Below are 11490 nucleotides of genomic sequence, written 5' to 3' on the forward strand. Positions count from 1 at the left end.
TTCCAACAGATGTTCTGGCCTTCTTAAAACCCTATTACAGCCAGACAAGGTGGCACACACTTGTAATCTCAGCAACTTGGGAAACTGAGACAGGAGGATCTTTAGTTCAAAGCCAGCCTCAGCAAAAGCAAAGTGCTAAGCAACTCAGTGAGACCCTGGAGGTGTGTCTTAGTGGTCAAAAACCCCTGAGAACAATCCTCAGTACCCCCACCAAAAAAAAAAAAAAATCCTGATTACAACCAAGAATAATGAGATATTGTACTGTATTGGAATTGCATCAAGAACACATTCACAAGCCAGGCACAGTGGTACACACCTATAAGTCCAGCAGCTCAGGAGGATCACAAGTTTGAGGCCAGCCTCAGAAACTTAGCTTGGTCCTAAGTAAATTAGCAAAATTATGTCCCAAAAAAAGTAAAAAATAATAAAGGACTGGAGATGTGGCTTGTGGTTAAGTGACCCTGGGTTAACACCTGGTACCAAAAAATATATATATATATATATATATATATAAAAATATATATATATATTTATATATATATAAATATATATATATATATATATATATATATACACACAATTTTATTTAAAATGATTATTGAGAGATTCGTAAGTGGCAGAGGATGATCAGGTCAAGTGGTTATCTGCCTTTTCCACACCCAATTTCTGTGAAAAAACATGAAAAAAAAATCAGTGCCTACTCACCTTAGGACAACCTGGTATACATACCATTCTCTTTCATACATACAAACATGCTTTATATATTCATAAACCTTATATACATATATACATAAATATATGGTAAATTCTATTATACAAATATTGTTTCAAGGCTGAAGTGACAACAAATTGCAGTTTTAATGGTATTGGTGCTAAAAATATTAAAGTATGAAATCAAAATATGAATAATTGATCAGTTATAAAAGTTATTTAATTATTTTCTACAGATACATTAGATTTAAGATAAATTTTTAAAACTTGGGGAAGTAAAAAAGATTATTCAGAAAAAGCAGAAATTTAAAACAATATTTTTGAAATAGAAAGCTCTAAAGATTAATGCCCCTCATTTAAAAGCAAACACAAACCAGGAGAATTGAGAGTTCAAATCTAGCCTGAGCAAAAGCGAGGTGCTAAGCAACTCAGTGAGACCCTGTCTCTAAATAAAATACAAAATAGGGCTGGGGATGTGGCTCATTACCAACTGTCCCTGAGTTCAATTCTCAGCACACACACAAAAAAACATTGACTATTTCATTTCTCCTGTGTTGAATCTCATGTTATAGGAGCAGAGAGCCAAACCATCCACACCAGTGAAATTATGAAAAATAATTAGTTATCTAATTGAAAAAGAAAAAATATTAAAGAAAAAAGAGGCCTGTTTAAGGAAGAATGAGTCTAAGGCAATATGATGATAGAATAGACTGGCAAATGACCAAGAGTCAACAATTAAATTAAATTACTTATTTTGTGTGAAATGTGGTTGTATAACTGTGTGTGATTTCATACTGTGATTTTCCCTCAGTGATAACAATTTTTTCCAATTAAAATAAACATATATTGTATTTTAAATTATCCATTGAGATATACAAATACAATAACACATTTTTTAGTTGGTAATGAAATTATGTATTCTTATCCATTTGTAGATGCTTATCAAGTCTGGGTAACATTTGGACGAGGAGAAGAGTTTCCCTGTTCCCAATGTCCCCATCATAAAATAAACATTATTCGGATAAAAGTATGTTGTGAAACATTATAGGACAAGAGTAACTACATATTTTTAAATATTATTAAACTTTAAACTACTAAAATTTAGCTCATTAACAGGCAATGTAGAAACTTTTATTACCCCAAAATCAATAACATATAAAATGTCACTTTTTTTTGAACTAACACTGGCTTCTCATTCATCCTTAAAATAAAAAGCACCATGTTATAGAGACAAAAAAATTGTTATAAATGCCAATGTCTCTTTGCCCTAGGTTTTAAAGAGGATATTTCTAAGTTAAAAAGAAGAATGTAAAATACACAACCACAACACAGAATAATCCCCCCTGCAATAAAAACAGTAGCATATATTATAAACTGGAAAATATACAGCCAATTATGATACCTGTTGCACATTAAATAAATATATGAATAAAAAGTGAGGGGACACTTCCTAGCACTTATAAAGACATAACCCAAGGATTTTCCCTACAAATCCAGAAAAACAAATTTGATCTGACAACAAAAACATGTTAATGAGATTTAAATTTTTTCATATCTGTATACATTTAGTGAACAGAAAAAAATGGTTTAAAAAGTTGAGTTACAGTGCCCCAGGACTCTAACATGGCATTTCTGCAAAAGAAATCCACAGTGAAAAGAAAATGACACAATGTTAATGAGGTGAGAATAACAGGACTAAGTACCTGTGAAGCATCGCAATTTTGTAGCATAGCTTGTCTTAGCCTCTAATTCTCATCCAAATTCCAGGAACTAATGAATATTTTATCTTACTTGGAAAAAGGAACTTTGCTAGTAGAACTAATATTAAGCATTCTGTGATAGGATGGGCAACCTGCATTATCCAAGTAGGTCAATTAAATCACTAAAAATATGTTTCCAGAAGTCCTAGCTTAATATCCTAGCTCTGGACTTCATGATATTGAATATAAGAAACTTATATTCAATAGCAAAAAAGAAAAAAAGAAAAAACCACATACTTGATTTTATATTGGACATTAGACCTAAATAGACATTTCACCAAAGAAGACATACAAATGGCCAAAAAATTCTCCATGTCACTGATCATTACAAGTCAAAAGCACAATTAAGCATGTATGATTCACTTTAGTACAAATGGCTACTATCAAAAAGATAAATGCTGGCAAGAATGTGGAGAAAAGTGAACCCATGTGGTAGTAATGTAAATTGGTATGCCATTATAGAAAACAGCATGGAGGCCCTTCAAAAAATTAAAAATAAAACTGCCATGTGTTTCAACATTCCCCACTGGGTAAATATTAAAAAGAAATAAAATCAGTATATGGGAGAGATATCTGCATTCTCATGTTTATTGTAGACTATTCACAGTAACTAAGAAAAGGAAACAACCTGAACATTCTTTTATCGATTCATAAGTATACAAAATGGAACACAACTCAGGTACAGAAACAGAATATAATCCTGCCATTTGTTACAACATGGATGGCACTGGACATTATGCTAAATGAAAGAAGTTAGGCCCAGAAAGACAAATAATAAATGATCTCACTCTTTAAAAAAGCTTACCTAAAAGAGTTTACTTCACAGATTTTTTTAAATAAAGTAGAATATTTATTAGCAGAAGCTAAGGAAGAGGAGGAGGGTGAGAGGGCAGAATGGGGAAAGGATGAACAGTGTATACAAAGTTATAGTTAGGAGCAGTAAGTTCTCCGGCATGATAGGGTGACCATAGATAAAAATGGAAGATATATTTCAAAAACATTGAAAAACAAAGATTTTGAATGCTTTCTTTAGAAAGAAATCACAAATATTAGAACAGATAGATATTTATTGTGATTTAAGCATTATACAATGGAAACATATCAAAACACACATGGTACCCTACAAATATGTACAATTTTGGTTTATAAATCACTATAAATTTAACCTAAATTTTAAAAAAGTAGCTAAATACTCGAAGGTCAAGAACTGTGAAGTTAATTTTACATTGTGTAAACTTCAGAGATGATAAAATATATCAAGTGAAAATAAGATCTGCATTCTCAAAACTTAATTTAACATTTCCTCAGCAATATTCACTATATAGTTCTCACAGTGACCCCATGAGATGGGTATTATGTTCTCCATTTTATAGAGAAAAAAACTGTAGTTATAAAGCCACGGTTGCACAATTGCATGATGAACTTCACAGAGCCCCTCACTTCTCGTGTACAGTCAACTATACAGTGTTAGTATTTACTGCTCAAATATTTACAGAACTGAATAGAGATACCAAATGATGAAAGATAGTCTTAATAAAGAAAACTACAAACTTTTGAAGACTTTCATACAAATTGTGGGATGAGGTGAACTGCTGTGGGGCAGCAGTAAAGTAGCAGGAGATAAGAGGAAAATTATTTTAAATCAAAGAAAAGTACTTTACGTAAAACATAATGGGATTTCTTTTAATCAGAGAAGCAGTTGCCCCAGAGAAAGAACAATGACTTTTGACTCAGATCTCTATTCCATTCAGATTGACTGCTCTTTTTAACTGAACTTTTCACGAACATAACTTTCTTATACAAAATGCATCTAATGCTTGTCTTGATTCTTCCATAAAATTGTTTTGAGTAACAAAGTAATATAAATGAAGTAAATGTTTAACTGCTATAATAATATACTATCAAGACTGTTCTTATATTATTGTTTAATGAGGGAGTTTCATGTTTTGTTCAGATCTGATATATACTTTCATTAACAAATGCATTATACTACACTATTAAAGCAAGATTCAAAAATATTTGGGTGGGAGCTGGAGAGGTGACATGGGCCTGTAGTCCCAGCTACTAGGAGACTGAGGCAAGAGGATGAGTCTAGCACTTCAAGACCAGTCTGAGCTACATTGCAAGGCCTTACCAATTAAAAAAAAAAAAGGAAAGAAAAGAAATAAAAAGGAATAGGCTAATGCTGAATCTGCCTTAAAATATTATTCTAAGGTGCATAAAATATTTCATGATAAATAATGTATTGGTCCCTTGAATCACCAAAAGAAAAGTCACATACATTTCAATAAGCAGCAGTGAAGCCCAGACTCCTGACATTCATCTCTCTTCCACCAGGGTACAAATCAGAAAGGCTAACATAAAATCTGTAACCTTTCTTGCTGAAGACTCCATTGTCAGTCAGAGAATTAGAAACCTTTTCAAGAGAGACTTTTAAACCCATAAAATAAAATACAGAAGACTTTCACAAAAGTAAATTATATTCAAATGCAACTATCAACAGTGTTCAGGATTCTGCACATCTTTCAGTGAAGGTAAGGAGATGTGCAGTGTCAAAGTGTTGCAAAAACTTGCTCAGTGCCATGGGTAGCCTGAGCCTAATCAGAATAACTGTAACCAATTATGACATCATATTATGTAATAAAGAAGCACTGGAAAAAAATAGACCAAAAAACCACCAGGTCTCTTATTCTTAACTTTTGTAAACTATCAACATGGTTTACATGGATAACTTTTCAATTTTCCAAAAGGCTGAAATACTTCAATATTGTGAAGGCATCAGTGTTAATTTTGAGTTGGGAGAGGTAACATAACCAGTTACCATTATGTCTTAGTACTAAGGGATATGCTTTTCAATGTAGTTATTGAAATGCAATTTTTTTAAAAAGAAAGAAATAAAAGTACTGAACAATAGCTTTTCAAAAGAATACATACATAATGCATGAAGATATCCTAATCATATCTCCTTCAGGAAGACTTTCTGTTCCATGGCAAGGAGTGTATTTAGTTGACAGTCTCCAAAATCTCTGTTACCTTTAGCATTTAAGATCAGGCCAAGCTCTTCCTGGATAACCCCCTGCTAATGACTGGGCATGCTATAGGTAATAAAGACTGGTCATAAGATCCTGATAACAGTCTCCTCATGGTTGGGTTGACCTCTAATTTGTCACATTTTACCATTATCTAAGGTTCTGCCTGTCCAGGCTTGCTATTTTATCTTTGACCTTTTAATTGTGATACACGCTCCCTTTCCCCTTTAACGGAAAAAAAAAAAAAAAAAAAGGACTGGGGATGTAGCTCAGAGTCTGAATTTCACAGAGATCTGAATTTTATCCACAAAATTCAAATTAAGAACTCAAAACTAAGTTATGTCTAAGTTTGAAATACTCATTCTTTTAAGAGTCAGAGGGGATAAAATCACCCAGCTTACTGAAACAGAAGGACATTCAATCACCTCAAAAACCTAACTTACATATTTTATAAACCTGAATTTATAAAATACAAATTGTTATATTATACTGAAAGGTTTTTTTGTTACAAAAGGATTTGCTGTACTATTTAATATCAAATTCCTAAATGATATAACACAAGTAGATGTCCACTGCAACTACTTGTGAGTGCCCTAGAGTGCCCCACCCTCATCCCATACTCCAAATACAAGAGCAACTTACATTGAAAACTCCAGCAGGCATTAACTGTTTCAAGTCAAATAATATGGGGGAGAAGTGAGGGGAAGGAGTACATTCAAAAGAATGAGTCACATTTATTCTTTCAAGTGAGTAATAATGTACACTAATTTTAAGTGGAAATCATGAGTGATAAACCATGAGATGAGGCAGACCAGGCAAAGAACTGCCTGGCGAGAGAAGTTCAAGCAATCACAGGCCTCAAAAGATGTCCTAGTTAAATGGGGAAAGAAATACTGACAAAAATTTGTGCAGTAGCAATGGAAGAAAACAATTTAAAAATTTGCTCATGCTTGATAGATACAGGCCCACCACTGAAAATTGCTATCTGAATTAAAATACCAAGGTGAATTTTTATGAAAGAGAGGAAATGTTCCCCAATCCACCTCTATACAATTGATTCCATTCAAATCCACTACAATAATATTATTACTTGTTGCCAAGGAAGAAGGAAAAGGAGGGGAAAAAAGAGAAAAATCTGTTTATTCACACATATGTCCAAGACACACATGACCAAATCTCCCCATTTGCCAGCATCTAGGCAGTGTCGAGAAAATGTCTCTCTATTCATGAACTCAAAAATTTTTATTAGTATATATCATAAATATGCTAATAAATATGCTAAGCAAATGAAGTGTTTTGTGGCCTCTGGCATTTGAAAGTCTACTGGGTCTTAAGGCTAAATAAACTCACTTGTTTTAGTCTCTTAGGACTCTAATTCTATGAGGATTAAATAATAATTTTTATTCCATCAGCAGTGCAACAAAGAACACACTGTACCTGCTTATCAGTGGATACTTTCTAATGGTGGAACAAGTCACTCTAAATACATCTCATAATTTATGTCTTCAGTTCTTTAGTCACAGACAAGAACCAAGTGATACATTTCTAGAGAATATTTAGTTGTCCATTTTCTTCATCTCCAATCTTTCCAAATTACTATCCCTCAAATGTTCCTCAGAAAACAAGCATTTTCTTTATCTGTGTCACTAATGTTCTCTAGCTCCTTACTCATTCTATACATTCCATTCCTCTTTCTGGGTGTATAAGTAAAACAAAACTTTGTACAGATATGTAGCTGAAATGGTGAATTGTGTGCTAATACCCTTTTCAGATCATTCTGGATATTATTCTTTGCTGTTACTTCAAAATTTCACAAATGGCACTTTTTAAATAGTTAGAACATGGAGTCATATATATCAATGAACTTGCACTGTTTCTTTAAGATCATGGATCACTGTTGTACCCTTTTTTTTTTCTTTTTTGTTACAGCAGACTGTGATTCCACTGAGTTCTACCACTTATCTACCTTCTTAGCCTCTATCTACTTTTTTTTTTTTTTTTTTTTGTACTGGGTCTTGAACCCAGGGGCGCTTAACCACTGAACCATATCCCAAATCCCTCCTGCCTGATATTTTTTACCTTTATTTTATTTATTTTTTAATGTGATGCTGAGAATTAAACCCAGTGCCTTACATGTGTTAGGCAAGTACTCTTACCACTGAGCTACAACCCCAGGCTCCAATGTTGTACTTTTAATGGATCTTTTGCCTGTGCTAAACTTGTATCATCAGATGCTGGTCATTTAGAAAAAGTGTAGTTTGTTGAGTCAAGAACAACTTCCAAATTTTGACACATCTCTACACAATTATCAAAATAATCACATTAGTTAACCATCCTACTGAACTCATCAGAAAGTTTTTTCAGTACAAAAAAGTTGTCAAGGTGACAGCAATAGATATGAGTTTTTAAAATTCAAATTTTTACTTATAAGATCAAATTTTCTCTTTTGTCACACAATCTGTCAGTCATTTTTTTCTGAAGTACAGGCTCACTCTTTCTGTTTTAAGAAAATATGTTCTAAGCACTTAAGTTACAGTATCCAGTTCATATGACAGCATTCAAAACTGACTGTTTTTAGTTGTACTTTGGTACACACAACTGCTTTATGTGTATAATCCATTTGTTAACATATAGTATTGAAAAAATGTACTCAAGAAGCAACATGTAATAACATTATTCTTAGGACTACATGGAAATTCTCAATTAAAGATTGTCAGGTTTAGTTTAGTTTGTAGTTTTAGGGTTCCACCCAGGGGTGCTCTACCACTGAGCCATAGCTCTGCCCCATCTTTATTATTATTTTGAAACAGGGTCTTGCTAAATTTTTATATCTGGCCTCAAACTTATGATCCTCCTGTGTCTGCTTCTCAAGAAGCTGGGATTACAAGTGTGCACTTCGTGTTGTTTTGTTCTATGAACAGTAAAGCATTTGCTGACTAGAGTTTAGTACCATTGCCTTAATTTATAACAGTTTTACCACTGCTTTCCACCATCAGTGGAAGACATCAATAGAATCAAAAGGGCAAATAATAATTAAGATCCACTGAAAGGGTCTCTAAGATCCTCTGGAGGTTCATCATGAGAACCAATGTCACAGATCTAACCCATGTCATAAAAGACAATAAGATATTTCAATTTGGGGCTGGGATTGTGGCTCAGTAGTAGTGCACTCACCCAGCATGCATGAGGCCCTAGATTCAATCCTCAGCACCACATAAAAATAAAATAAGGTATTGTGTTCATCAACAACTAAATACATATATATATATTTAAAAAAATATATTTGAATTTAAATTGAGAAATACTCACCTGCAATTTGACTTATATCTAAATCTAATCATTTTTATATATAAAATCTGGATCCATTCCATCTTATGCAATACAGTCTGGGATACATACTCATCAATTAATTTGAAGTACTGTTGTCTAAAACCAAAGAAAAGAGTAAATGTACACTTATAATGTTACACCAAAACAATTTTTGTTAAGTTTAAATTTAAGTTCAATAATTTATTAATATAGTTTCAACAGGTGACAAATTGACATCACTTTCCATCTACTGATTTCAACAAATATTTTAAAATAATATTTTAGAAAATATACAATGCTTTAAAGATAATTTTGTATAAAAAACTTCAATGTAACACTCAAAAAATAGCTACCATGCATTTTTTTTCTTTTGTGTGTGTGTGTGTTGCTGATAATTAAACCCAGGGCCTTGTGCATGCGAAGCAAACATTCTACCAACTTAGCTATATCCCCAGCTCCCATTCATTCATTTTATTAATACAAACCAGGAAACAATATTTTCTAAAAAAGTTTAATGGGAAGTTCTTAAAACCATATTGCACATTGTTCTCAGAAAGTTTATGCAATCAAATTAAAAATTGATACTCTAGGAGCTGAGAATGTGGCTTAGTGGTAGAGCATTTACTCATCCGGCATGCCTGAGGCTCTTGGTTAGATCTCCAGCATCACAAACACAAATAAATAAAACTAATATTGTAAATGATATGTAATACCAAACTAGTATTCCTCACTCAAAAGAAAACTAGAGAGGTTGGGGATTTAGCTCAGTGGCAGAATGCTTGCCTTGCATGCGCAAAGCCCTGAGTTCGGTCCTCGACCCTGGGGAAAAAAAACACTAGAAACATTTAATAGAACAACAGTGTACAAAAGTTAAATTTTAACTAAAATCCCCAAACAGGATCCATGTTTTCTCTATGGTTAAAAGTAGCTCATCTACATTTGTAATAGCCTACAAACATTCCCTAAGAATCTAGTCAACAAAGCGATACACACAAAAAGAATTGTAAACAAAATCAAATAAAATGATGAAGTAGGCAGTATTGTATTAAGGTTCAGAACTACATCCCCAATCACCCCTAAAAATTATTTCTTTCCTCAAGAATTTCTATAGTGTGATTTTTTTTCTCCAAACCCTCCATCACATGTGATGGCCACTCTGGCCATGTGGGCATACTTTCCCTATGAACTCTGACTTACAGTACTTGATCTATTTATATTACATGCAATAAGCTATCTATTATTCTGAATAAAATTTACTGTAGCTGAATATTAGCAGACTAGAAATCATTAATTTTCACATGGTCAAGTATTCACAGAATGGTTCCTGGTTACAAACTAAAGTCAGAATCCTTTGTCATCAATGTTTGCCTCAATTTTTCAAATTCTTTTAAAGACATTACATAATGTCAGGTCCCAATATTTTAGACGTTAGAGCCTCTTTTATACTTAGGTACACACATTTCACACACATTTATATATCTAGCATATTTTGAAATTTTAGGCAATATATTCCTTTTCTATTCAATGACATACTAATAATTTAATAAAATGCTTTTGCTTTAATACTGCCAGATATTTTGTTATATTTTTAAATCATAATGTCAGAAAAGTTTTTCTCAATTCCACAATGCTCAGTCATGAGTTTATTAAAGATGTGACTCAAATTCCACACAAAAACTCTTTCAATAGGCAAAAATATCTGAGAATAATGTGTCTATGGATCCCAGAAATGTACATCTACAAAACAATCTCTATGAGCAATATTAGTTCAAATGAATACCTGAAGGGGAAAAAATACATTATATAAATCAATATTATGACAGAAATAAAAATTATTTTTAGCCCAAATAATATATCAAGTGAATTTTACAATTAATAGATTTTTATTGGTCAAATAACACATTAGAATATAACATCCTCTGACCTTACAACATAGTCATTTTAATCAGCAAAAGATGCTGAAGAATAGAAATAAAATATACCTATGCTCTACTTTTCTTAACTGTGTTCCACACCATGTTGTAAACATCAGATGCTTCAGTAAGTTGATTAAGGAGCATATGGACTTATTTATCCCTAACACCAAACAACTCTAATAATATAATACAGAATTTACTCTGTAAGACTTTGAGAAACAATTGTCTCTCTTACCCTAATACAGGTAATGAAGACTAAGGGCAGAGGAATAACTGTAAATGGGAGCTTGCCCTGACACTTTTTGCTTCCCCTTTATAACCAACACCAACCAATTTGCCTTTTCTAATTTGCTGGGAAAAAGGTAGAAGACAGCTGGTTGTTAACACCATATTGAATTCTAAGGGTGCCCTTACTGATGGAGCTGGTGGCAGGTATTGTCTACCATGGAGAGGAACTAGTAGAGGATAAGAACCTGGTGGATCTCAGGAAGACTGCAGACCTACAGATTGAACAAGGAGCCTACATGAGTATGAACCCAAAATGCAGGGAAGTAGCAGTCAATGGGTGGAAGCTACCAAATTTCTAGTGCAAGAAAGCAAAACACTGGATGGGAGGGAAGTGCCTCACATAAAAAAGTACAGATGGACACTATATAAAAAGCTGGTCTAACAGAATCCATTTGTTGATTGTGATACCAATTTACATATGTGTGTATCTACAAAAATGCGAAGAACTAATAAATTGCATTTTTCTGAACAAAAAGT

Source organism: Sciurus vulgaris (assembly GCF_902686455.1).
Source record: "Sciurus vulgaris genome assembly, chromosome: 16".
Lineage (NCBI taxonomy): Eukaryota > Metazoa > Chordata > Mammalia > Rodentia > Sciuridae > Sciurus > Sciurus vulgaris.